This window comes from Petromyzon marinus, chromosome 59, assembly GCF_048934315.1.
Source record: "Petromyzon marinus isolate PM22_M1 ecotype Great Lakes invasive population chromosome 59, UKy_Petmar_22M1.pri1.0, whole genome shotgun sequence".
In the NCBI taxonomy this organism is placed as follows: Eukaryota; Metazoa; Chordata; class Hyperoartia; order Petromyzontiformes; family Petromyzontidae; genus Petromyzon; species Petromyzon marinus.
The window spans coordinates 14,864,019-14,889,491 of NC_133725.1; the positions used below are offsets into that span (position 1 = coordinate 14,864,019).

The window sequence follows — 25,473 nt, forward strand, 5'->3', positions numbered from 1 at the left end:
TTTTGTATTGTATTTTTGTTATGTTCTGACCCGCCCGATTGGACGTCTGTGAAAACAGATCGTCATAGCTCATCAGATTCATCCAGTATAAATAAATATTCAGATTAAAATTCTATTGACCTCTGTGCGAATCTATGGTTTTCTGTGTGAGTTTTTGGGTCTCTTGAGTGTATGGATCTCTGTGTGAGGCTATTGGTCTCTGTGCATGTCAAAAGGACTCTGTGTGAGTCTATGGGGTTGCCGTGTGAGTCTGAGTGTCTGTAGGAATGCATGGGTCTCTGTTGGAGTCTATGGGTTTCTGGGTATGGTTGTTTGTGCGAGTTTTACATGCACAAATGGAACTTAAAAAGGCCATTGAGGGTTGCAGAATCCAAGTTGAATATTAAGTTCCCCGCAGTGCAAGCCAGCTCCCTAGTCGTGTCATCAAACAGCCCCTGTAATTAAATTTTGATTTAAAGCTTTCGTGACTGCAGTAATTCATATTCTTAGTTTTTTCGGTAAAGTCACGTTGAAGAGAAACAACAAGCCCCTGTAATTCTTTATAATAAAATACGTACTCCAAGAAATCCACACTGAGTCACAGTAGGGTCCTGAATTGGGGATTTTATTTTATAATCTTTGGTTTAATTCGGTTAAGTCACGTAGGTAAAAAATAAATTTAAATTAAATAAAAGAAAAAATTAAAACATGATGTTTCGAAGGCAACACAAGCTTCCGTCTTCAGGTGGAAACAGTCACAGCAAAAAATCGCTGCACCAAGTGGCGAGGCTCTGGGAACCTCTGGCTTAAATACAGGTTAAGGGAGGGGGGGGGGGAGCCATGTAGGGGGACCTTGGTGGGGTGAGGGGCTGAGTTAATCCGTCTTTTGTTGGGTAGAGGGTGCGGGGGATGGGTCACTGTGTGTGTGCAATAGAAACGGAAAAAAAATAGAAAAATTAAAGATCGGCAAGAATGTGCTGTAAGGGGGAAGTAGAAAAAAGGGAAATAGAAAGTTAAGCAGGAATATGCTTGGTATACCACGACTTGAAATTGCTGTTAGAAATTAGTTGACGTTTGGTATGATTTAAAACGTGCTTCCAGTGGTTGCTTAATTTGAAACTATCCTCTCGGTTGAAGGTATGCCTGTATTTGTATATCTGAATGGCTTGGTGAACACATCTCTGGTCATAACCTATAGGTTTACAGAGAACCTTGGTATCGGAGAAGACAATCTCATGATCACCCATAGCGTTGTGACAATGATCAGCCACAGCAGAAGAATTCGTTCTGCCGTGTTTCAAATCTGATTTGTCCTCGCGAATTCGGTCAGAGACATGTCGCTTTGTCTCCCCGATATAGCAATCACCAAAGGTACAACTCAATTTGTAAACCCCGGGGTACTGTAAGTCAGGAATGACATCCTTCACGGATGGGATCAGATCACGAATTTTGTGTACTGTATTGAACCGGACCTGGATCTTGTGTTTGTTTAGAATTTTGGAAATCTTTTTAGTAACGCCTGCTATATATGGTAGTGTGATGGTTTTGACCGGAGTATCAAGTGGTTGTTTCTGTATGGAGGGAGAAACAGCTTGGCGGATGGTACGGTCAGAGTATCCATTCCTTTCGAGGGCCAGGTGTACATGTTTTAATTCACTGGTCAGGTGGTGTTGGTCCGAAATGCAATAAACCCAATGGTATAAAGTTTTGATGAGATAATTCTTTTGGGCTGGGTGGTGGTGGGAATCAGGTTTCAAGTAGGAATCTGTGTGGGTGGGTTTCCTGTAGACAGAATGCCCCAATGAGCCATCAGGTCTCCTCTCAAACAGAACATCTAAGAATGGTAGCTTGCAAACTTTCTCCACTTCCATGGTGAATTTGATGGCGGGATGTCTGGAATTGATGTGGTGTAGGAAAAGATTCAAAGCTGGGAGGCTATGTGGCCAAATGACGAAAGTGTCATCCACATATATCTTCCCCTGGGAAGGTCTGAGGGTGGAAGTCTGGATGGCGTCTGATTCAAATTTCTCCATGAAAATATTGGCTATCACTGGTGACAAGGGGGAACCCATGGGGGGTACCCTCAATTTGTTTGTAGAAGGAGCCATTCCAAGTAAAGTAGGTATTGTTGAGGCAGTGCCTAACCAGTGCAGGTGTATCGGCGTCTAGTCCATGTTGGACCAAATTTTCAATTATTTCAATGGTATCAGGTACTGGGACCTTGGTGAACAAAGAGACCACATCGAAGCTGACAAGGATATCGTCAGGGGACAGTACAACGTCTTTGACCATAGAGACCAATTGGGCTGAGTTAAGTACTGCTGAGGTGGTCTTGCCAGTGAAAGGCAGCAAGGAATATGACGGAAAACGGGCTAGTCTATAGGTAGGGGAGTTGATTGTGGATACGATGGGTCGTAGTAGGAGCCTTCTTTATGGATCTTGGGAAGACCATAGAATCTAGGGAGTCTTGCAGCAGAAGGTTTTAGGGAGGGACGTTTAGTTGGGTCGATTAGGGAGTAGCGTTGCCTTTATCGGCTGAGAGGATGACTATATTACTTCTGTTTTTTTTAAATTCGCGAGTTCAGAGCGTTTATTTTTGCTGATGTTACTAATGGGTTTCTTAGCATTCTTAAGAATAGTGGCTATTTCAGCTCTCGCAACGTCTGCTTGGATGTGTCCCACGCCTTTGAGGGCTACATCGACCTGAGAGATGATATCATCTACTGGTATGTGTTTTGGGGTGACAGCAAAATTCAGTCCCCTAGCCAGTACTGTTTTCAGATTACCCGAAATCGGCGTTCTACTCTGATTAATGACGATTTTGTTGACGTCGAGTTTTTTTATATGTGGAACTGGGTTCTTCTTTGATAGGTGGTTGAATTTAGAAATCAGGTTAGCTTTACATTTGACTGACAGTGAATCAGCAGAAGAAGCAGTCATGTTGTCTATGTGATTCCAATCCGCACCAACCGGCATGTGCACCTGCATGTACACCACCTCTACACCATTCATCATGCTAAGTCGGCCAATCAAATGCTAATTTTTATGCTAATTCCTTTGTCAAGGCACCTTGTTTCCTCGCACACAGCTTAACGGTCGCGGTCTGAGCGTGGCTGTGTTTCACTCCAGCGCTGTCCTCGAGACAGCCTGGTTCCTTCACCTGATGAAGGCCGCTTGTGTTGTGGCCGAAACGTCGTGATTTTTGTTGTTTTATTATTTACCTACGTGACTTTACCGAATAGAACCAAAGAGTATGGATCCTTGTAGTCACAAAAGCTTTAAATCTAGAATTGATCACCTCTACGGGGAGGGCTTTCACCTATCTGTTAGAGCTTTTAACAGACAACGGGACAAGAAGTCACAGATCATCGAGACGCTGACCTTCCTCAAAAGATGCCGCGATCACAAGGTAATACCCATCGCTTTCACACTCATTTCTTCTGCTGTATCTTCTCCGAATTCTAAACAGATTCTCTTTAAGGCCAGCCTATCTTAAATCTCAGAGAGGATAAGACTACTCCGATTTGAACTCGATACTTTAGACAGGACTCTCCTACAAGCTCATTTAATGTTAACACAAAAAATGTCACCTTCTGATTGGAATCACATAGACAACATGACTGCTTCATTCTGCTGATTCACTGTCAGTCAAATGTAAAGCTAACCTAATTTCTTTCTGATTGAGAAGAGGTCAAATATATAACATTTTTGACATGCGTTTTTTCTAGATTTTGTTGTTGTTATTCTGTCTCTCACTGTTCAAATAAACCTACCATTAAAATTATAGACTGATAATTTCTTTGTCAGTGGGCAAACGTACAAAATCAGCAGGGGATCAAATACTTTTTTCCCTCACTGTATATATAGTGCATATTTATTGTATTATTGAGTGCATGTTTACGTGCTCTAACCCAAAAATCTCGATTGTGGACTCAAAAAACCGCTGGGAGACTTCTCACTCAGACCCGTAGCAAGACAATATCGCCCCAATATTCAAATTGTTCAAATATCCCCCGAACGAGTCCAGGATCAATTTAAAGATCATACTCGGCATTCTGAAGGTCCTGCGTGGTCTGACAATGATCACGTTGCCATGTTTACGCTTCTTACAAATATTTTTGCCCCGTTGAATCGATCACCAAACCCAAGTGACGGTAATGTTACGGTAAAGAAAATCTCAGTGGGTGACCTCTGGGCAGAGCATGACCTTGCAAACAGACGACCAATCGAGTGAAATAAACATGGGAAACGCACCTCGATGAACAGGCTGACTTCCCTGTGTGTTTGGACAAACTCATTCATCACAGGCAAAACGAACATGTCCCGAATGCCCACGTCCTTCAGGAACTGCATCTGGAGGTGTTGGCACACCAATTGCATCACCTAGCAAAAGAGGAAAACAGCAGGAACGACGTGAATACATCATCGCCATGCAGCAGTCTACGCCCGTCAATTTCTCACAGCGGTAGTAAGGTCCTTAGGTGTCTGGGAGCACAAGGCAGGTGCAGGTGGGTGAGTCATAATTTCCTTTCCTTACGCCAAAACTTATTTCAGGCTGTGCAAGAGATAATGACATGGGTTAATTGTCACACAAGCCACTTAGAAAGCTGCCATGCTGTTAGTGGTTAGTAAACTGAACTCACAGACCAGAGGTCGCTAAATGGGCACACCACAGTTAGCTGATCGGCAAGTCACGTGCGATGCAGCAAAGAGTGGCTTTCAGCCGGCTCTTCCAACACACCTGGTCAACGTGGAAAAGTAGAATATGGGACCGTCCTGGTGTGGACTAATCAGTTTCAAAGACAATGCATATATTATCAGAGCATGTTTCCATGTTCACCACAAGTACGTGTGGTTAATGCAGACAGGATTCCTTGAATGAGGATTCTGTTTGGTGTTTTAACATCTTGACACCTGTTGTATTGCCAGAAAGGGTAAAACCTATTGTTATATGGAAAAGTAGACCAAATACTCGTAAAGAGTTCGCTCTCATGAAGGTCTTTTCACCAGCGGTGGTGTGACCAAGCAATTGCAGAGCTGCACTTTTATATAAGTCAGGTCAAAGCCAGATACACATTGGAGAATAAACATCCCACGGTGGCTGGGCAATTGTTGTGCAATAATGTCAGGTCAAACTTACTTAGGATATTTACAGGTGCATTTTATTCATGCTGTATATATTAATGCACACATTGTGTAGTAGTGGTATTACTATTAAACTCACCTTTAATGACGATGACCATAAACATGATTAAGAGTAACTAGTAATGAATGTGCGACTGTACGATGTGGACGTAGCGGAGGGGCCCCCCACGGTGAGCGGTGACGCAACGCGCGCAGTGGCCCGCGTCACGTGGTTGGCACCTCACGTGCACAGAGCGAGGCAGGCAGAGCCAGAGGGGCGGGGGGGCGGCGTTGCCTAGGCGACGTTGGCGTCCTCGCGGTCTACTCCACGGTCAAGCTGCGTGTCACTTGGTGACCCCCCCACCGCCTCTTACTGGACACCTGTGAGTGAGAGCTTGATAGCGCTTCGGATTTCTCCAGGGTCAAAACAGATTTTGATTCCCAGTACAGTGTGCACAGCACCTGTACGACGGGTCCTCGTTTAACGCAGTAGATGCGTTCCTGAAAAGTGCCGCGCTAAGCGAAAACTATTTCCCCCGTAATGAATGTCCAAGCGCAGTCAGAATTGGGTTACAAACAACTTGAGGGGACGCCGCCGCGTTACCGTCTCGTCTCGCTCAACCGCGCAGCTCAAGAAAGTAGTTCGGCGTCGACTGCTCACAAGTCGCCTTATGGCGGTGCGCGTTCCCTAAATGAAGGCAACCGCGTAATAGCGTGAACACACGGGACAGACCCAGTTGTCGTGTGCGGGTCAACTCCCTGAGATAAACTTGCTGCCGACTTCATGCGTTGTATACGCCCAGTGCTCAGCCAATTGTTGTGAGCGTCGCTCCTCTGTCCTCTGTTGTTAATGGAGGGAGACTGCACCCAACTGCCAAGTATCATCCTTCGCGAGCCTCTTCAAAACGCTCACCTTGACACCGCTGGAAGCAGCCATTGGACTTGACCTCACCCCACAACAGTGCAAGTTTAACCGCTCAACATTAAAACACAACGATGGGTCGCTTGCACCAATCGCACAACATCACAGCGTTGACTCTCAACTGTTACTTGTGTAGAGGGGGTCAGATTGTCCAGACATTCGGTTGATACTAATAGGGTTTATTTTTCCAGTATTGTAGATTATTTGAATTACATTTGTTTGGGCGTCAGGGTGGTGCAGTGGTCACGCCCGTGCATGGCATCTTCTGAAGGAGTGCCTGGCATCGCTTTCCTAATTCTGGTCCCTTTCTCTGCATGGGTTTACTCCCATAGCAAAACAACAACAAAAACATACACTGTAACTGGTACTAGCCAAACATCTGGGATTGTTTTTGTTATGCTGCCTTGCCCAAAATGGCATTTGGTGATAAAAAAATTTGGCAGGAATTGATGCACTAATGCAATTTGAACTCTTATATATTTTCATTTCATGACTTGCTTAGCGTTCATATTCTTGGTAAAGTCACGTAAATAGAAAAGAAATAAAATTCAAATTAAATAAAAAAATAAATTGAAAAATAACAAATAAAAAATAAATTGAAAATAATAAAAGCAAAAAACCCAGGACGTTTCAATCGCAACACAAGTGGTCTTTATTTTATTGTTTTTTGTTTTCTATTTACGTGACTTTACCGAAAGAACCAAGAATATGATTTCCTGCAGTCACGAAAGTTTTAAGTCAAAATTTGCTTCGCGTTCCTTTACTTTGCCCTCCTATCTGTTTGTATTGCTGTTTGTTGTTGTAACTTTCTGACTCGCCCCGACTGGACATCTGTGAAAAAAAGAGCTTCATAGCTCATCAGATTCGTCCAGCCTAATTAAAGATTCTGATTCTAACATTAACTGACCCAGTTTTCGCGCGGATATCATGGCCAGGATGCGGAACAAAGGGACCCCCGGTCACACTCACGTGGAATGCCTAGGGCATTGCACAGCAATTAAATGGACTAGTTTTGTGAGATTTATTTGGTGGCTTAGGGAAGGCCTTTATTCAACAATGTATATCATGGCCGATAAGAATTTTTATAGTTATACACCATAGCCCACGATTTCCTGCACCGTTCATTCACTTGAGGAGACTGCGCATGGTGGAGATGGATTACCCTCGGTATCCTGTCCCAAAGTAATTCCAGTGGTTCAGGTAGTGGAAGAGTTGCTAGAGCTTCTGGTTCTTGCCGAAGCCTTGTGACTTTGGGATGAGAGCGTGGTAGGATGAGTGAAGCGTAGAGCTAAAGCTCCTGGAACATCCTGTACCCAAACAACACCAAACATTCAAAATCTTACAATGCTGCTGTTCCAGCACGAACAACATAACAATGAACACATTTTAACAAATTCAACGTAATGCAGGTAATTGAGTGGCTCGAGGTTAATTTCAATGTCAGAGCACCGAGCCAATGCCATTGAGGTCCTCCATTCAAAATTCAGTGAGCCATCTATCAACAAACGTTCCTGCGAATTAAGTGCAGGAATGCTGTGGTCTCAACTTGGTCACCAATGGCTGCACAGTAAACATCATGTCAAATGTGTTTTTGTTCACTGAAGCATATCCCAGCTCTGAGGGTTTGAATTCCATTTGACGTGTAATGAATTATCTTCAGCTTGGATCCATATATCACCGTGGAGCAGTGCCAGAACCACCTCTACGTCCCGGAAAAAATCCCCCAACCGAAGCTGCACACCACGCAAAAAACAACACCGCTTTATTCATGATAACGTTTTTTTCGAGTTAGATCGCATAAATTTACATGCGTCGTACACCCACCTCCAATTGCAATGAGGCAATTGCCAGAAGTTAGAACGCTTCTGGCAATTGCTTGATGATGCTGGTTGTAATCACCAGCGAAAGGTCGTACTCATTTTAAAATGTTCCGCGTTTCCTCTCTAACACACCAGAGTGCCGAAGCAATAACATAAATGGCACGTTCTGTTCATGTCAGAAACATTACTAATGGGCGATCTAAGCCAAAAAAAACTTTATCATGAATAATATTGGTCGCGAAAGCCTGCGTGTGAAACACCACTTTACCTTTAAAGTCACCTCGAAAACCCACTGCGATCAAATGGGTTTCCCATATGGCTGTGCACATGATGAGCTACACTGCTGCATGTATTAACTCTTTCCTGCTCAGAGATGACCGCAAGTTGCGGGGTGCATCCCGTTCACCGCTGAATCTCGTGTACGTCATCGGAACGTAATAGGAAGTAAATATTAATTAACTTTATTAGTACCGAGGATCCCACAAGGCCGTGCGGGAACGTGTGTAGCACAGTTTGGTACCAGCTATAATAGAGTGCTGTCCTGTTGCTACGGTGCTCTGCGGCGAGTACAATGTCTTTAAAAACAACGGCGCTATGCCTCTCTAAATAAAATTACCGCTGAACCGCTTGCGGGTTCCGAGATTCGGTGGTGAACGAGACCCATCCTGAAATGAGCAGTCGTCTCGGAACAGGAAAGGGTTAAGGGCGAGAGTGAAACAGCTTACGAACCTGAAGCCGAGACCAGAGCTCGCAGGTTTCCCGTTCACCGTAGTCCTTCTCTATCATGTCCAGCTGAAGCTGCAGTTGCTGCCGTGAGAAGAACGTCACCCAGTCCTCCTGCCACTCATTCAGCTGGTGGCATAAATATAGTTTTATTACGGACATTTAGAAACATAAGCAAATAATACCTACTTTATTTGGCCAATCCTTGACCTAAAACAGTGATATTCACTCATTTTCGGAGGGGGGCCACTTTCGCGAATAAGACATTATCAGTGAAAGAGCCATCTCACATTTGAAACCATTGGGGGGTTTGACAGCATGATGGGGTGTTTTCACTTGTGTGTATTGTCGGGGACTGCACGTCAGGGGTCGCAGTAAAAAGGACACCAGGGACTGCCACCGGCCCACGGGCCTTGCAATGAAGAACACGGACTTAAGATGTCACCCAGAAACGTTGAATTTTGCGTACAAATGGCTGGGTAATTCTTAAGACATAATTCGACACTCATGTTATGTACCGATTATCATGCTGTAGTCTTTGAACATCTCATTTTAGCCACCAATTGATATCCTCATAAAAAAATTACAACAGCATTGATCCTAACGATAGGTTCTGCGCTTAATTCCCACACCTCCGTTTAGCACGGTTGGCTATGTACGGTGGAAAGGAAGTTCAACATACATTCATACAAGTCTCTCAAACCCGGCTGAGTGTAATTGGTAATTAGCGAAAACATAACTGATTACGTGAACACTGGTTATGCAAGATCGATCTCTGAGGGAACTTCAGTGATATCTGGTGATGTCAGTTGTAACTGTGTGCCCTGTTATCAATGGTACAACTGTGTGCAATGGAAGAAAATATATGCATTTTTTTATCAAATATATTGTTTTATAAATTTGTGTACTTACACAAGATAAAATGTACGCCAATCTAGTTCTTCTTAAAATGTAACCTTAAACCAATGTTACCATCATCAGTGGTTAATAGAATATTACACAAAGGACTCTCATATTTCTACGATGTAATACTAATTAGACTGACATCTGAACAACAGCTGATTTCACCGCTCCATGATAAAACTAATTTAATCAAGTAAACATTATTGCCGTTCCTATAAAACTTTGGTCACCCAGGCTGTCCTTCAACAAAAGGGTATATTAAATCTATAACATAGTTTTTTCTGGGTTAGATCGCATAAAAATGAATGAGCCGTTAAACCTACCACCACCTAACAGCCAATTAGTAAGGTTGTCACGTAAACGGAACATGCCAATCCGCTACTTGAACAGCAAACCGAAGTGTTGGAGAGAAAATCCACAACATTTACAATCTGAGTATGACGTTTCGCTGGTATTTACAACTATCATCATTAGGTGGACAGCCAAATTCATAGAGAAATCCTCCTGTTTCATTCCTTGGAGGGATAGATGTGATGACGTCACTTGTGAGCCCTTCACGAATTGGAATGTTCTGTTTATCAGAATCAGAATCAGAAAGGGTTTTATTCGCCATGTAAGTTCACACCGACACGGAATTTACTTTGGCAGGATGGTGCATACATTCAACATATAGGAATCTAAAATCTTAAATAAGTTTTAAACAAGTCTTACTATAATAAGGGTTAAAAGTCTAACACTAAGGGGCTGAAGTATATAAAATTAAATAAATATCGAATATAAAATAGCTTTAAGATATAATTTAAAAATACAAATAGGGAAACATAGTTAATATCAGCAACGTGTCGTTATGTAGATCAAATGTTAAAAACAGTGTTAGCCCTTGGCCTTGTTTAACAGGCCAGCAGCAGATGGGAAGAAACTGTTTTTATGGCGTGAGGTTTTGGTCCTGATGGACCGAAGCCTTCTGCCGGAGGGGAGTAGCTGAAACAGAGAGTGACCAGGGTGGGAGAAATCGGCCATAATCTTCCTCGCACGCCTCATAGACCTTGTCGTGTGCAGGTCCTCGAGGGTCGGTAGATTGCAGGCAATTACCTTCTCAGCAGTGTGGATGATACGCTGCAGTCTGCTCTTGTCCTTGGCAGTGGCAGCAGCGTACCAGACGGTTATGGAGGAGGTGAGGATGGATTCAATGATCGCTGTATAGAATTGCACCATCATTATGTGACAAACCTTACGAATTGGCTGTCGGTGGCGGGTTTAACGACAAATTTATATTTCAACGATCTAACCCAAAAAAAAAACGATATTATGGATGATATTGGCCGCGAAAGCCTACGTGTTAAACGGGTATATTCAAATTTAAATGGGCTACAACCAGTTTCATGACTTTAAAGCGGAGATCACATGTGGGATGTAACCACAGCATATAGCCGTATGAAACCCACATACTCTACATCCTCCTGCCCAGGGTCTATACCTGTTGGGAGAAATTCAAGACTGAAATTTTTATCAAAATCTGTAAAACACATGAGAACCTTAATTTAGCAGTCTCAAACTGACTGGGACCCCTGTCGTGACGGAGCAGCTGAACATTGCACAAAATCATCAACGCATATACAGATATATACCAAGGGTGACCAACTTTCCTGACCCTACCAGCAGCATACCATAATCTTCAGATGGCCGCGGGAGCCACAAGAGATAAAGATTAGCCATACAGAAGTTGACTCGTGTCGACTGGCTGTGGAATTTTGACTTTAGAAATCTCAGTGCCCTGGGAGTACTCATGGCCTGCCTCCGATACCAGATTGTTCTCACTTCATATAAAGTTAAATTGAAGAGTTACAAATTAGCAGCGCCTCTGCAGAGCCACACTTGAACTGCCCAGGAGCCACATGCAGATGCCGAGCAATGGTCTGGCCAACCATGGTATTTTCTGTACATTATAGACTTGTAAATCTAGCGTATATAAATAATTAGCTGAAAACATTTATTTTAGCATTTACTCTATTTCCCTTTAATGAATGAATAGCAAAACTACATGAACTCTCTCCTAAAGCCTTCTTTTGGCTAGCAGACCTTGACATTTATCTCCTGAACATATTGCGATTATATTCTTGGTTCTTTCGGCAAAGTCACGTAGAAGGGAAATAATACAAATAAAACATAATATAATAAAATTCTCACGACATTTCGGCCACAACGCAAACAGCCGTCCTCAGGTGAAGAAACAGAGCTGTCGGAAAGACAGCGTCTTAATGAACACTACCCAGCGTTCATTAAGACGCTGTCTTTCCGACAGCTCTGTTTCTTCATCTGAGGACGTCTGCTTGCGTTGTGGTCGAAACTTCGTGAAAATTTTATTATATAATGTTTTATTTGTATTATTTTATTATTTCCCTTCCACGTGACTTTACCGAAAGAAACAAAAATATGAATCCCTGCAGTCACGAAAGCTTTAAATCGAAAAATATTGCGATTAGCAAAAATATAAAGGGACGCAATGTTGAATGCTCTAAGTCTCCTTTGCAGAAGAGTTTGCCCTGATGGACTTAAATACAGATACTTTTAATAGCCATAATTCATATATTACCCAACATAATTCATATTCTGAAAAGTACATTGCACACACATGAACAATACAGTTCCCTTCATCACAAAGATGGCTAAAACAAAGAGATGAATGTGATTAGGTGTGGAAAAGCATGACCGCTGGCTGGCTAGTTGTGTTCATGTATGAAATAATGACAGCATGTGTCTATCTCATTCACTAGCTCAATCGCTTGATTTTTACGATTAATAAACAGCTGTATGAAATGTGTGTTTGTTTACACACAAATCGCCTGTTTACACATATTCATTAGATCCGATTAGCATGCCTACTCTCAGTGCGAAGGAATGTCAACATAATACATAGTTGACATGATGCTAGGGTTGGATCGGTGGGCCTAGTTTTCCACATGTTTTACATTTTCATGATTCAATACCGATAGTTTCTCTTCCTTGTGAAGCCTCTCTCCAATCTTCCTGTTGTGAAGGTGCATTTCAGCCAGATGCTGCCCCAACAAGCCTGAGCCCCTGTCAGAGTGTACAACACAATAGACCTGTCAAAGAAAACATTAACTTTATCATGTCAACAAACCCCAAGTAATAATTCATATGCAAACTAAACTACATCATATTTGTCCAGGTGGTCTGTGGCCAAGAACCTCGCTTGAAAATACGAATATATCAGTTCACATTCTGGTTTAGGTGACTCAAAACAATATTCTTCTGGGGTTTATACAATGAGTGTTACTTCCTGGGAAGTCAATCCTATGTATACTATAAATTAAACCATTTTTTATATTACCAGAGCTATTTTTCAGAACCGACCTGGCCACAAATGATAGCCTAACGAAGTGGCTTATCACATGGAAATGTATAGCAGCCAAATGCTCAAAATACTCATGTTTCTAAATGTGCAGGGAAAAACTGGAGAAACCGGAGAAAAATCTGCACGACCACGGGGAGAACATGCAAACTTCAAATATACAGCAGGCGTCAAGGTCGGGATCGAACCTACGAAGTCCAATATACCAGGCGAGGCAGTTAACATCTCCTAGCCACCATGGCGCCCCATTCTCTGACTTATCCACCCACCCACCCACTCGTAAAGCCACCCACTCACTCACCCTGCCACGTACTGAATCTCTAAACCAACAACTCAACCACCCACTCACTCACCCTGCCACGTACTTAATCTCTAAACCAACAACTCAACCACCCACCCACTCATCCAACCTCTCACTTACTAAACCAGCCACTCACCAACCCACCGACCCACTCATCCACCTATTCACTTAAAATAGTTCAACTACAATTGAATTATTTTAAATTCACCAGGCAAGGCCCACTGAGCTATATAGATCCTTGTCGGAAACGACGTGGCAAACAAATGATAGCTCAAAGAAGTGGCTTATCACGTGGACATTTATAGCAGCCAAAGCCTCTAAATGTATATTTCTAAATATGCATGAAAAACTCGGAGGTCCCAGAGAAAAATCCATGCAACCACAGGGAGAACACGCAAACTCCAAATATACAGGCGTCACGATCGAGATCGAACCCACGATGTCTTATACAAATGGCGAGGGAGTTAACATTCCGCTACCCTGGCGCTCCACTCTGACTCAGCCTCCCACCCACCCACTCAAACACCCAGCCAAGCACTCATGAACCCAATCACCGTGGCACCCACTCAATCGCGAAACCCACTCACTCATCAACACACCCAGCCACTCACTTAACCACTTACCTACGAACCCACCTGCATACCCCCCACTCACTAACTCAACGACCCACTCACTCAACACTCCACTAACCCACCCAATCACCTATTCATGCCCCAAATCACACACTGACCCATTCACCCACTTAATCTATAACTCATGCACTCACCCACCCACCTGCTCACCAGCCACTTATCTACTCACCCACCCACTCATCCTGGCACCTACTCAACCTCTAACCCACCCACGCACCGAACTACCCACCTACCCAATCACCCATCCAATAAACTACAACTAAACTATTTTGTATTTTACCAGGTAAGCCCCACAGAGCTATATAAAACATTTTAGAAGTGATCTGGTTACAACTGATACGTGAACGAAGTGGCTTATCAAGCTGACATTTCTTCTAAACAAATCTTGACTCTAAATGGGGAGGGATGAATCTGGAGGACCCGGAGAAAGATCTACGAAGACACAGGCAAAACATTAAAACTCATAATATACAGGCAGCAGGGTCAGAATCGAATACACGATTTCCTGTATACTTAGTGAGGTAGTTAATATCTCACCATAGTGGCACCCCGCTCTCTGACCCACTCACCCAATTACACACTAACTCACCCACTCAACCTCCCACATTAACTTACCCACCCACCAGTCACTCCCCCATTCACCCAACCACCCCCTCACTCACCCAACCACGCACCAACTCACCTACCCACTAACTCACCCACCCATCTTCTCCCGCACTCAGCCAGCCACCCGCTCAATCACGTGCCGACTAACTTACTCACACACTCACCGACCAATACACCCATTCACCCATTCACTTACCCACCCAATCTCACTAGCCAAGCCAACCACCCAGCCCCTCACTCACCCACTTATTCAATCACTCACTACCCCACACACTCACCCAACCACTTGCTCACTTACCCATACGCTAACCCAACCACTCACTCACCGACTCACCCACCCACTAACTCATCAAAATTAATTCTCAACCACTCACCCAACCACCCACGCAATCTCATACCCACTAACTCACTCACCTACCCATTTATGCACTCACGCACCCACTTACTCACTCACGCACCCACCAACCAACCCACCTACCCATCTCTTCACTCACTCACCCACCCACACAGTCAATCACTCACCTACATACCTACCCACTAATACTCACCCACTCATCCAACAACGAACTCACCAACCCACCCGCCGACTCACTCAGGTACTAACCCACTCAACTTATAACCCACACACTAACCACCTAACCACCTACCCACACACTCACTCACTCACTCACCCACACACTCACTCACTCATCCACCCACCCAAACATCCACTCACCCACCCACTAATTCACCCACCCACTCACTCCCTCATCCATCCACTCACCTACTCGCCCATCCACTCACTTACTCAATGAGCCACTCACCTTCTCACCCAGTACTTACACATCAACTGACTCTGCCACCCACTCAATTCCTAACCCACCCACTCACCCAACCAGCTGCCCACTCCCTCAGCCACTCACCTACTTACCCACCCCACTTACACATCCACTTACCCTGCAATCCACTCAATTTCTAATCCCCCACTCACCCAACCACCCGCCCACTCATCTACTCACCCATTACCACGGAATTATTCACCCACCCATCAGTCAACCACCCAATAATTCAACCACTCACAAACTAAATCGCCTATTAATTAAACCACCCACTACCTCAACCACCCACTAACTTAACCACCGAGCCACTCACCCACTCAGCAAGCCACCCACCTATATCTCTAACCCAATATTTCACTCACCCACCGCCCACTCACCTACACACTAAATTATGTTTATTTTACCAGGTTAGGCCCAATGAGCTACGTAGCTCGTTTTCAAAACAACCTTCACCACAAATAAACCGACCATTAAAATTATAGACTGATCATTTCTTTGTCAGTGGGCAAACGTACAAAATCAGCAGAGGATCAAATACTTTTTTCCCTCACTGTACATTGCGGGGGTCACAAAAATATCTCCAAAATCCTGAATAAACACAAAATCCAGGTCCAATTCAACACAGTACAAAAAAATCCGTGATCTGGTTCCATCTGTAAAGGATGTGGTTCCAGACATACAGTACCCGGGCGTTTACAAACTAAAGTGCGTCTGTGGTAGCAGCTACATTGGAGAAACCACACGACATATATCAGACCCCATCCGCGAACATAAAGCAGACTTGAAACACGGTAGGACGAACTCCTCTGCCGTGGCAGATCACTGTCATAATTCAGTGGGCTCACATGACATTGACTTCTCCAAGACAGAGGTTCTTTGCAAGCCAACCGGCTACCATGAGAGATTCGTTCATGAGGCCATCCACATATACAAGCACAGATACAATTTCAACCGAGAAGATGGATTCTGGCTTAGTAACCATTGGAAAGATGTTTTAAACCATTTCGGTTCTTAATTGATTGTATTTTATGGTGATTTTCAGACCGCAGCCCTTTCGCTGGCACTGCCTCTTAATACTTCTCACACCACGGTCAATGGTATGGTTTACAACATGTAGTATAATAATTAATAGTATAACATTGTAATGTTTAACATAACTCATAAGGCAATATATAGCATCGTAATTGCATAATGAATATACATCAGTGTGGTATATAGTTGGGTTCATAGAATAAGACATAGTGTAATATCACAAGTCTAATAGTTTATAATCTAAAGTATAGGGTAGTGTAAAGTAACGCATTGTATAATTCAAAAGTGGAATTTGTCTATGATATGATGTTATACAATGTAGTTTAGATTGGAAGGTATAATATTGTATTATATAGTAGTCCAGTTTACAGCATAGTCATAAGGCAACTCAGGACACAACAGCGCACCTTGGCTGTTGCACTTGCCCCTTTTCTTGTTTCCTCTCTGCCTGTGTTCCCAGCCCCCTTCCTCCTCCTCTCCGGAGGTGATGCAGGTAACATGCAAATTCATATTTTAACTCCGCCCACACAGCTTAATAGACGCGGTCCTTGCATGTCAGCGTTCATTCAAGCTCTGTCTTCCGGACAGACCTGTCTCTTCACTTGAAGAAGGCCACTTGTGTTGTGGCCAAAACGTCGTGAGAATTTTATTGTCTTATTTAATTTTATTATTTTATTCCCATTCTACGTGACTTTACCGAAAGAACCAAGAAGATGAATCCTTGCAGTCATGAAAGCTTTAAACTGAAATTTACTTTTTATTTCACCAGGCAAGGCCCATTAAGCTATATAGATCCTTTTCAGAATAGACCTGGCTACAAATGATAGATATACGAGTGGCTTATCACAGATACATTTATTGCAGCCAAATCCTCTAAACACATGTTGCTTCTAAATGCAGAGGGAAAACCCTGAGTATCTAGAACAAAATCCAGGCGACCACGGGTGAGAACTTGCAAACTCCAAATATACAGGCGACAGGGTCGGGATCGAATCTACCACCTCCTGTATACTAGGCAAAATAGTGAACATCTCACCACCTTGGCGCCTCACTCTCTGACTCAGCCATCCACTCACTTACACGCTAACTTACCCACTCAACTTCCCATGTTAAATTACCCACCCAGCCGTCACTCACCCATTCACTCACTCACCCAACCCGTCACTCACCCCTCCACTAACCCACCCACTCACTCATTAACTTGCCCACCTATCTTCTCAACCACTCACCCAGCATCCCACTCAATCTCATACCAAACTAATCTACACACACCCACACACCCACTCACTGACCCACTCACTTATGCACTCGCCCAACCACCCACTTACTCCCTCATGCACTCACCAACCCACCCACCCATCTCCTCACTCACACACCCACCCCATCAATCACCCACCCACTAACTAACACCCACACACTCACCTACTCACCCACTCACCGACCCAGCACTCACTCACCGAGCCACTCAATTGCTAACCCACCCACTCACCCACCCACCTGCCCACTCACCCACCCACCTGCCCACTCACTCACCCAGTCACTAACGCACTCACTCAATGTATAACCCACCCACTACCCACCTAACCTCCTTCCCACACACTCATTCACCCAACCACATACCCACCCACACTCACCCATACACTCACCTACTCGCCCAGCTGCTCAATAATTTACCGAGCCACTCACCTAATTACCCAGCCACTCACCTACTCACTCACCCACTTACACATCCACTCACCCTGCCACCCACTCCATTTCTAACCCACACACTCACCCAACCACCTCCCACTCCCTCAGCCACTCACCGACTCACCAAATCACCCACTACCCAAATAACTAATCATCCACCCACCCATCACTCAACCAAACAATAATAAAGCCACCCAATAATTAAACCACCCATTAACTCAACCACCCACTAACTCAACCAGGTTTATTTTACCAGGTCAGGCCCACTGAGCTATAAATATCGTTTTCAGAAGCACCATCGCCAAAAATTATAGCTCAAAAAAGTGGCTTATCATGTATACATTTATAGCAACCAACTCCTCTAAATACATGTTTCTAAATGTGGAGGGAAATCTACAGGCATTAGGGTCAGGATCGAACCCACAACCTTCTGTATACGAGGCGAGGTAGTTAACATATCGCCACTGTGGCCCCCCACTATATGACTCTCCCACCCACTAACCCACACAGTCACCCACTCACTTAAATACCCACCGTCACATGCATCCAGGCACTGACTCACCCAGCCACTCAGTACCCATAAACCCACCCAGGCCCTCACCCATGCACTTGCCCACTCACCCACCCACCCAATTATCCACAAACTAAACTAAATGTTAAATATTTTTTTTTATTTTACCAGGTCAGGCCCACAGCAAAATAGATATTTTTCAGAAGCCACGTGACCACAAATAGCAGTTCAATGAAGTGGCTTTTCACGTAGAAGCTAAATTCTATAAATGCATGTGTCTAAATGCAGCAGGACAACCCGGAGAACTCTGATTAAATGTCACGCGACCACAGGAACAACATGCACACTCCAAATTTCCAGGCGTCAGGGTCGGGATTGAACTCACAACCTCCTGCATAAAATACGAGGAAGTTAACATCTCGCCACAATGGCACTCCACTATCTGACGTAGCCACCCATTCACCCACCCACTCACAACAAACCCACTCAACCCTGACAACTACTCAATCTCTAACCCACCAACCCAAGCACACAACAACCCACCTACCCATTCACCAACCCAGCCAATAAACTAAACTAATTTTATTTTACCAGGTAAGGGTCACAGAGCTATATACTGTACATCACTTTCAGTAGTGACCTGGTTACAAATGATAGGCCAACGAAGTGGCTTATCACGTAGACATTTATTGCAGCCAAATCCTATAAATGCATGTTGATTTTATATGCAGAGGGAAAACCCGGAGGACATGGAGAAAAATCCATGCGACCAAGGGGAGAACGTGCAAACTCCAAATATACAGGCAGAAGGGTCGAGATCGAAACCACAACCTCCTGTTTTCCAGGTGAAGTGGCTCGCATCTCACCACAATGGCGCTCCATTCTCCGACTCTCCCATCCATGAACCCACACACCCACCCACTCAAATACCCACCCATTAACTCAACAACCCATGAACTCAACCACCCACTAACTCAACCAGCCACTTACTCAACCAGCTACTTACTCAACCACCCACAAACTCAACCACCGAGCCACTCACACACTCACCAAGCCACTCTCTCAATCTATAACTCACACTCATGCATCCAGCTACTCACCCATCCACTCATCCACCCACCCACACACCAACCCATTCACCCACGCACCCAGCCAATCATAAAAAAACACTGAACTAAAACGATTTTTTTTTCCAGGTAAGGCCCACAGCTATATAAATCTTTATCAGAAGCAATCTGCCCACAAATAACAGCTCAATGAAGTGGCTTTTCACGTAGAACGTTATAGCAGCCACATTCTATAAATGCATGTTTCTAAATACGGAGGGACAACCCGGAGAACCCGGAGAAAATTCCACCCGACCATGGGGAGAAGATGCAAACTCCAAATGTATACAGGCTTTAGGGTTGGGGGGAACCTACGAACTCCAATATACCAGGCGAGGGAGTTAACATCTCGCCACTGTGGCGCCTCATTATCTGACTCACCCACCAACTCAACTACTAAAGCCACCCACACACTCACTCACCCACTCACAAACCCACTCATTCACTAACCCACTGACTCATCAACACACCAAGCCACTCACTCAAGAACTTACCTATGCACCCACCTACACACCCACTCACTCTAAATATACAGACGTCAGGGTCGGGATCGAACCCATGACCTCGTTTATAAAAGACGAGGCAGTTAACATCTCGCCACCATGGCACTCCACACTCCGACTCAGCCACCTACTCACCCACCCACTCACAAACCCACCCACTGGATCTCAAACACACTCACTCACTCACCAATTTACCCACCCACTCACCCTGACACCCACTCAATCTCCAACTGACCCACCCACACACTCAAAATCCCACCTACCCACTCAACCATCCAATAAACTGAAACTAAACTTTTTTTTTTTTTACCAGGTAAGGCACACAGAGGTATAGCAAGTGACCTGGTTACAAATAATAGGTCGACGAAGTGGCTTATCACGTAAACATTTATTGCATTCAAATCCTTTAAACGCATGTTGATTTGAAATGCGGAGGGAAAACCCGGCTATTTTAATGCACACAATGGACCAGAAGGACAAGCGCAAAGGGTTCACATAATGCGCATGCATAATGTACGTTGACTCATTAATCTCTCCCCCCCTCCCCACTTTGCATCAAGAGCGCCAAAGTGTGGTCACCACATCTATGCCTCTTTATAAGGAACGAAACAGACTAACTTCTCCACAAATCTGGCTGTCGCCTGATGAAGCTAGTTGTAATTACTGGCGAAAAGTTGTACTCAGATTGTAAATGTTGTGGCTTGACTCTCCAACACACCGGTGTGCTGTACTAGTGATAAATTGGCATGTTCTGATTACGTGACAACCCTTACTAGTTGGCTGTGTCGGGTGGTGGTGGGTTTTAACGACACATTTATATATTTATGCGATCTAACCCAAAAAACCCTCTATTATGGATAATATTGGTCGCGAAAGCCTACGTGTAAAACAAATCCCAAGGAATAAAAAAAATCGATGCGACCACGGAAGAAGATGAAAACTCCAAATATACAGGCTTCAGGGTCGGGATCGAATTGATTACATCCTGTATTCTGGGCGAGGGAGTTAACATCTCGCCACTGCGGTGCCTCATTATCTGACTCACCCACCCGCTCAACTACTAAAGCCACCCACACCCTCACTCACCCACTCAAAAACCCACTCACCCTGCCACCCACCCGCTCATACAAATCGGGCATCAATACCGTTGCTTTGTATGATCTGTGAAACGCAGAATATTGCAGATAAAATCGGACATTTTGAGCTTGCTGCAGGATCGATTGAGTGGAATCAATACAATTAGTCTTGATTCACGATCAACAAAGACCATATATAGGAAAATCTCTGATCGGTGATTTGGATTGCATCATATTGCAGCGCCCCTTTGATGATGTTATAAAGCACTTGCCCCAACAGTCTGTTAAAGGCTACACGGGGGATCTTTGTGTGCGAGTAGCTCACAGATGCTTGAGAGATCTGGGCACTGTCCGATCATCAGTGAGCTCCTCCGGCAGGCGAGGCTGAGTTGGCTGTTGTCTGTGCATTAAGAGGTGTTAAATATCCCACGCAGAGGAGTCTGCTTACAGGACAGATAAAAGGTTCATCTTCTTTGGTTCTTTCGGTAAAGTCACGTAGAATTAGAATAAAATAATAAATTGATAAAATAAAATAACACAATAATATTTTCCCGACGTTTCGGCCACAACACAAGCGGCCTTCATCAGGTGAAGGGACGAGACTGTCTGGTAGGACAACACTCCAGCGCTGTCCTACCAGACAGTCTCGTCCCTTCACCCGATGAAGGCCGCTTGTGTTGTGGCCGAAACGTCATGAGAATATTATTGTGTTATTTTATTTTATCAATTTATTATTTTATTCTAATTCTACGTGACTTTACCGAAAGAACCAAAGAAGATGAATCATTGCAGTCACGAAAGCTTTAAATCGAAAGATAAAAGGTTCTTCACGTACCGTGTCCCGTGTCACCTAAACGTTAAATGGGGCCCCGGTAAATTCAGTGTCCACCGCTGAATCATCTTTCACCATCACCACTCGTCCATGAAGGCCAATGCGACGAGGCCATAGATAGACGGTGCGTTATAACGGAGAAGGGGGGGACCAGGAGAAACGTCGTACTACGTGACATCACAACACCCTGCACACAACCGTAGTGGCAGATTAGGGTGCGTATCATTCACGAATATGTGGTTTAAGTGGTTGAGAGTAGATTTTGGTGTAAACTGATCACGATGCTTTGCGTGGCCTGCATTTAAAATGTAATGTGTGGGTGCGTGAGCAGATATGAGTGGGTGAGTGCGTCAGTAAGCCGGTAGGTGAGTATGTGGGTGGATGGAGGGGGATGGGCGGGAACGCCATGGGCTGGAGTGGAGGCGGACTGATGCGTTACGGGAGGATATGGAGCTGAGTGGGCTTTGCCGACGACTGGTACCAGCGGTGTTGGGATCGGCCTCTGCGGGGGAGGCTCGTGAAGGACGCTTCTACTGGGCAGTTGGAGACAGTCGCCCTCCACCAACAACGGAGGAGTGACGCTCACAACAACGAGCGGAACACCGGATGATAAATATGCAGCAATTTGGCACAGTACGGGGTACAGGTGGTGCATCTGCCAGTCATCTCAGTCAGCCAACCCATGGCACCTGGGTCTGTTCCAGGACCTCCGGTCAGCGAGCCTTCGACACTTCACGTGGCTTCAAAGTGCACCTGGCCTGGCACAGGCGCCGTGGTGACGTCACTGTCACATATTGGCGAATGGCGACGGTCGATAACGCGGCGGTGGTTGTGAGAAATGCCATTTTGGGGGGGGGGGGGGCGCCAAACCTGACCAGCTGTAAACCTCACGTCGCCTCGCAGCCACACAGTGGCAACAGGGAGTTCTGGATGGGTGCAAGGGGCTGGTAATCCCCCTCCACCTTCAACTAAATAACCACACACGTGAGCCCTTGGGGCTCTCTGTGAGTCGATGGATGTGTGTGTGGTGAGTCTATGGGTCTCTGTGAGAGTCCGTGGGTCTCTGTGTGGTGAGTTTATGTGTGTCTGTTTTATGAGTCTATAGGGCTCTGTGCGAGTCTGTTTGATTCGGTGGTTCTCTGTGTGATGAGTCTATGCGTTTTTGTATGACTCTATGGGTCTCTATGTGGTGATTCTATGGGTCTGTTTGGTGAGTCTATGGGTCTCTCTCTGAGTCTATGGGTCTCTGTGGGGTGAGTCTATGCGTCTTTGTGGGGTGAGTCTATGCGTCTCTGTCTGATGTGTCTATGGGTCTCTGTGGTGAGTCTATGGGTCTCTGTGGTGAGTCTATGGGTCTCTGTGGTGAGTCTATGGGTCTCTGTGTGAGTATGGGTACGATTGAGTCTATGGGTATCTGTCTGGTGAGTCTATGTCTCTGTTTGGTGAGTCTATGTCTCTGTTTGGTGAGTCTATAGGGCTCTGTGCGAGTCTGTGGATCTGTTTGAGTCTGTGGTTCTCTGTCTGATGAGTCTATGGGTCTCTGTGGTGAGTCTATGGTTCTCTGTGCAAGTCTGAGGGTATGTGCGTGGTGAGTGTATAGGTCTATGTGTGATGACTCTATGGGTCTCTATGTGATGGATATCTGTGGTGCACATATCCTGGCACAAGCGCCGTGGTGTCGTCACCACCACTAAGTGGAGAATGCTTCTACCCCTGCTCCTGCTTGTTCTTGTGCTCGGGAAGGAGAGAGAAAACTAGACTAAGGTCCACTGAGCTAAACATCTCTTCTTCAGAAGCGATTTGGCACCAATGATAGCTCAACGAAGTGGCTCATCATCACAGTCACGAAAGTTTTAAGTAAAAACTTTAAACGAATGTTTCTAAATGTGGAGGGAAAAACCGGAGGACCCGGAGAAAAAGTCCACACGACCACGGGGAGAGACAGAGACACGCAAACTCCAAATATACAGCAGGCATCAGGGTCGGGGTCGAACCCACAACCTCCTGTACACCAGGCGAGGTAGTTAGGGGGGAAAGCAGAGACAGCGAGAGAGAGGAGAATTAGTCAAACTCACACTCAGTATTACTAACTAACCATGATACACTCGCCATGATACTCACCATCATACTCACGCATTCACCATCATACTCACACACAAGCCCACACACATCAACTGTCGCCATTCACCACTACGTGGCGGTGATGTCCCCACAATAACTCAGGTGCCAAGGTTTGACGGCTGTGCCAGGCTAAGTGCAGGAGGAGGCCACGGGCCAGACTCAGGTGCCATGGGTTGACTGCTCTGCCTGGCTAGGTACAAGAGGAGGGCTAGACCCTGGTGCTATGGGTTAACTCGTGTGCCACCACCTGCACAACCACCACAATAACAACCACACAACAATAACCACGACCAACAACTGTAACCACAGTTTAACACGTAGGCTTTCGCGACCAATATTATTCATAATAACGGTTTTTGGGTTAGATCGCGTTTATTTATAAATGTGTCGTAACCCTCCACCACCCGACACGGCCAATCAGCAAAAAAAGTGTCACGTTGACAAAAGACAAATAATTCACTACTTTAGCCCACCGGTGTGTTGAAGAGTGAATCCACATTTACAGTTTGAGTACTGGGCTAAAGTAGTTAATTATTTGTCTTTTGTCAACGTGACACTTTTTTTGCTGATTGGCCGTGTCGGGTGGTGGAGGGTTACGACACATTTATAAATAAACGCGATCTAACCCAAAAACCGTTATTATGAACTGTAACCACAACTATAATTTAACCACAACTATAATTCCCATCAGCCACACGGCCCTCTGGGAGTGCCTCTCAACAGCAGCAGCAGCAGGGCCGAGCTCTGCTTGAAGCAAACTCAGCAGAACGTGACGGCTGTGGGCCAGGCGCCTCCTCTGTCTCCCCCCACCGCCGCCGCCGCCACTGCTGATGTGGACACACCGCGCGAGGTTCTCACCTTCAGGCTGAGTCGACGTAGAGGAGGCCCAGCGAGCCGCCGCTTCAGAAGCTTTCGCGAGCCACTGACGGTGGCCGTGAGCTGGAATCCAAATCAGCCGCTCGCCACCCACAATCCACAGCGCGCGCCGCCTCCACTCGGCCCCGGCCTAAGCGGAAGTAGCAGCGGGGGAGGGGGGCGGGGCATGGGGGGTGAGGGGGCGGGTGACGAGGGGAGGGGGTTGGGGCATGGGGGGTGAGGGGGCGGGTCGCGAGGGGGGGCATGGGGGGTTGTGAGGGGGCATGGGGGGTTGCGAATGTGGAGGGGCGGGGGGGGAAGGGGGGTCACGAGGAGGGGCGGGGGGGGGCAGGGGGGGTAGCGAGGGGGAGGGAAATGTCGGGCCATGGGGCGTGGTCGCGCATGGGGAGCAGGGGGGGAGGAGCTCAGGTGTGAGGGGGAGGAGCTCATGGCTCTGACGTCACGGGGGCGTGGTTACTTTGTACCGCCCCCGCGTCTCGTGCCACGTGCTTCCCATTGGCAGTTTGGCCGTTAGAGAGGCCCGGAC

The 25,473-nt window shown here is 45.6% G+C and overlaps 1 long non-coding RNA gene across 3 annotated transcripts; it reads right to left on the reverse strand.

The window, feature by feature from the left end:
* Positions 1 to 583: 583 nt before the first annotated feature.
* Positions 584 to 25,121, reverse strand: LOC142905889 (uncharacterized). Of its 3 annotated transcripts, XR_012929893.1 has the most exons (5): positions 24,930 to 25,088; positions 12,459 to 12,575; positions 8,575 to 8,697; positions 4,234 to 7,332; positions 584 to 896 (listed from the first exon to the last, which is right to left on the reverse strand). It is a non-coding gene; the product is annotated as an uncharacterized LOC142905889 (long non-coding RNA). The 3 variants fall into 3 exon arrangements; XR_012929892.1 differs by lacking the exon at positions 584 to 896 and having other exon boundaries at positions 6,189 to 7,332; positions 12,459 to 12,549; positions 24,930 to 25,114; XR_012929894.1 differs by lacking the exons at positions 584 to 896; positions 4,234 to 7,332 and adding an exon at positions 7,669 to 7,758 and having other exon boundaries at positions 24,930 to 25,121.
* Between the last annotated feature and the right edge of the window lie 352 nt (positions 25,122 to 25,473).